A 4,243-nucleotide genomic window follows, 5' to 3' on the forward strand; every position below is an offset into this window, starting at 1 on the left:
ATACTTTTGAACTAAAACCTAACACTATTCAAATGATACAGCAATTTGTTCAGTTTGTTGGTTTGCATGATAAAGATCCCAACGCTCACTTAGCAAACTTCTTGGAACTATGCGATACATTTAAAATTAATGGTGTTTCTGATTATGTTATTCGTCTTTGGTTATTCCCTTTTTCATTGAGGAAGAAAGCTAAACAGTGGTTGAACTCATTACCACGAGGGTCAATCACTACTTGAGAACAAATGACCGAAAAATTTCTATTAAAATATTTTTCGCTGGCTAAAACGGCTAAATTACGTAATGATATCTCTTCGTTTGTGTAGATGGATTTAGAAACTCTTTACAATGCATGGGAGAGATACAAGGACTTACTGAGAAGGTGTCTTCACCATGGCTTACCGCTTTGGCTTCAGGTTCAAATGTTCCACAATGGCCTGAATCCTTCGACTCGGTAAATGGTTGACACAGCTACTGGCGGAACCATCAATAATAAAACACCTGAAGATGCTTATGAGTTTATAGAAGAGATGTCACTGAATAACTATCAGTGGCAAGTTATGACGACAAAGCCAATAAAAACAGCCGGTGTTTATAACATCGATTCGGTCTAATCAGGTAGAACTCTTGAATAAGAAAATTGATGGTTTTCTTAGTTCTTCACTGGTTCACCCAGTGATGCAGTGCGAAGTAAGTGGAGGTGGAATAAGCCATTCGGAATACCAACTTTATGGCCACAACATGGATAACGAGCAGTTAAATTACATGGGTAATAATTCTCGATCTCAAAACAATCCATATAGTAACACTTACAATGCAGGTTGGAGGAACCAGCCAAATTTCTCATGGAGAGGCCAAGGAAATTAGAGACCACCTCCAGGCTACCAACAACCACCCTACCAATAGCAAATGAAGCCGAACCTTGAAGAGATGCTCTCAAAGTTTATATCGGTATCAGAAACCCGTTTTCAGAACACCGAAACAGCACTTAAAAATCAACAAGCATCAATCTAAGGGCTCGAAACTCAGATAGGCTAGCTTGCCAAGGGAACAGCTCAACGCAATTAATATTCAAGATGACGAAGGAGTCGTTGAGCCTGAACCAGAGCCGAGGCAAGAAATTGTGGTAAGCAAAGGTCAATGTGAGGTAGGTCATAATAAAAATAAATTAGTGAATGTCGAATATAAACCTCGTGTGCCATACCCTAACGCGACAAGAAAGACCGCTCAGATGAAAATTTGGTAAATTCCTTAAACTCTTAAGAAAATTACACATTAACTTACCGTTTATTGAAGCTCTATCACAGATGTGAAACGTAATGAAATTTTTAAAGGAGCTTTTAGCAAATAAGCGAAAGTTGGACGAGGCGTCGCATGTGGAGCTAAACGCAGTGTGCTCAGCTATTCTGCAAAATAAGCTACCGAACAAATTAAAAGATCCAGGGAGTTTTACAATTCCTTGCATAATTGGTAGTTTAGATGTTAATAATGCATCAGCTTATTTAGGGGCTTATATTAACGTCATGCCCTACAAAGTGTTCAAACAATTAGGTCTTGGGAAACCCAAACAGACTAGGATGAGCATTCAAATAGCAGATAAAACTATAAGATTTCCTAGGGGTATTATTGAATATGTGCTAGTTAAATCGATAAATTTATATTTCCCGTGGACTTTATTATTCTAGACATAGAAGAGGATAGCAATAATCCTTTAATTCTAGGAAGGCCTTTTCTAGAAACTGCTAAAACAATCATTGATGTTGGCACAGGTGAACTCACACTCCGTGTGGGAGACGAAACAATCACCCTTAAAGCTCATAATTCTGGCAACACATCAGAAATTGAAGGTGATCGTTTAACCCATTCTATTAAAACTGAAAATATGGTACAACCTACTTTGCAGGAAATGAGTCTGAAGGAAGCACATGAGTCATTCTCAAGCATTAGTAGAGGATCTACTTATGAAGAATGAAGGCTCCAAATTGAGGAGCTAGATGAATGGCGAACACATAAACTGAGAACACACGATAAACCAAAACTACGCCAGAACAAGCTTGATACCTCTCTAAATCAACTTAAGGTTGGAGATAAAGTCTTACTAGATGCCGCAGATCCTCACATTGTCACTGCCAGACCGAATGAGGAAATCCCTCTTACGGTACTTAGTATTTTTCCATTCGGTACAGTCAAGGTAAGTCATCCTAAGTTCTGAACTTTTAAGGTAAACAACACCCGTTTAAAACCTTATTTTGATGAGATTGATAGAGGAATGAGGAGTATAAACTCCTCGAACCACCATGACCATCAACGGAGAGGTAAGTCGAGCTTAGACTACATAAGCACTTCTCGGGAGGCAACCCAAGCACTAACTATATTGACTTCTTTAAATTTTAGTGTTTACCACCTACCTACTAACGGGGCTCTTGAATAAAGGTTTACCACATCCAAATGACCAAGAACACGAGCATGCTTAGGGTCGTGTGAAAACAGGGCAATGATTTTCCCAAACACGGGCTACGATAAAATGCCACGGCCGTGCGACATAGCCGTGGTCGAACCTGTTAAAATAGCATGAGCATGCGACACGCCCGTGTCTAGCACTCGTGGTCAAACCTGTTAGATTGACACGGGCGTGGGTCTACATACACGGGTGTGGGAGAAGCGAACAATGCCAGACACAGTCGTGCGCCCAAATTCAAAATTCGTGAATCACACGGGCTAAAATCGGTGAACACGGGCGTGTTACCTAACCGTGTACCCCAAAATCTATAAATACGCTGCACTATTCATTATCTTCTTCACCCAAAAACACTAACCCTAGCCGCTGCAAGTCCACAGGCCCTCCTTGCCACACCCGTGCACCGCCTCCAACTCTATTTTTGACGCCTGATCACTTGATTTTGTGATAGGTTTTAAATATTTATAATTAATCGTTCTTGAAACTAACTATTATCGTGATATAGGCAAGTGTACCTATCAAACTGTAGTATAGTTTTAGCAAGACTGGATTGTCGAACCCAAAGGAACTAAAAGTACAAGTAATGATTGTCTTTTTATTATTAGCCTAGGAATAAAGATGTTTTGTTTTAATTAACTAATTATCTAAACTAAGAATTCATAGAGAATAGAATTGGGGAATTGCTTTTGGGAAAATCGATTGAATTGAGACAATACCTAAGGAAAAATCCACCTAGACTGTACTTGTTATTCTGGCTCCGAATCGGACGATTTATTCATTTAACTTGTTCTGTACAGATCCCTAAGTTATGTTATTATCCCTATTCAAGACTAATAATGTCTAATCCCTAGATTGAATAATTGAGACCTTTATCTAATTTAACACTCTAGGGTTGCATTAATTCGATCTATGGATCCCCTTATTAGGTTTCACCCTAATGCGGCCAAATATTATCACCCTATGTCTAGGCGCGCAATCAACTCCGCTTAATTACGACAAATGTACTCTTAGACAGGGTCTATTCCTCCTCTGAATAAGAGCTTATCTTGAATCAGTATCTTGGGATATCAAAACAAGAATTAAGACCACATAATTAAGAACAAGTTAAATATTTATCATACAATTCAGAAAATAATAACAAGATTCGTCTTAGGTTTCATTCCACTTAGGTATTTAGGGGATTTAGTTCATAACTAAATAAGAAAACATCTCAGAATAATAGAGAATACAAAACATAAAGAAAACCCAAAACTCCTGAAGGGGAAATTGTGGAGAGATCTTCAGTCTTGATGATGAATCCGGCTTCTAAGCTGGATCAATCGGCTTTCTTGGAGTAATTCCTTACCCCCTATTCTCCGTCTCCTTTTTCTTCCTCCTCTAGGGTGTTGATAAACGGTAATTTATACATATTTTTACCCCATGTTTAACGCATTTTATGGATGATTTTCCATTAGAATTGGCGAATTCGATGCTCCTAATGCTTTAATTTCATGTTTTACACTTAGGACTGTATAGGAGAGCGAAAGGAACGAGAAACGGGCCAAAGACAGAGAAAATGGGCCAAAGTGGGAAATCGACACAGCCTGGACCTCCTCACACGGGCAAACCACACGGCCGTGTCAATTTGGCAGGCTCGAACACGGTCTGAAGCAATCGAACACGGGCGTGTCCCTGCAGAGCCAAAGTTGATTCCAATTCAGAAAAGGCTAATTTTAAGGGCTTTTAGGCATTCCAAAGCCTATAAATACACCCTAGAGGAGAAAGAAAAGGAGACGGAGAATAGGGAGT

The 4,243-nt window shown here is 39.3% G+C and overlaps 1 non-coding gene across 1 annotated transcript; it reads right to left on the minus strand.

The window, feature by feature from the left end:
- Nucleotides 1-290: 290 nt before the first annotated feature.
- On the minus strand, nucleotides 291-397 carry LOC121228651 (small nucleolar RNA R71). Its single transcript, XR_005926227.1, has one exon. It is a non-coding gene; the product is annotated as a small nucleolar RNA R71 (small nucleolar RNA).
- Between the last annotated feature and the right edge of the window lie 3,846 nt (nucleotides 398-4,243).

The sequence above is a fragment of the Gossypium hirsutum genome, chromosome A04 (genome assembly GCF_007990345.1).
Source record: "Gossypium hirsutum isolate 1008001.06 chromosome A04, Gossypium_hirsutum_v2.1, whole genome shotgun sequence".
NCBI classification, from domain to species: Eukaryota; Viridiplantae; Streptophyta; class Magnoliopsida; order Malvales; family Malvaceae; genus Gossypium; species Gossypium hirsutum.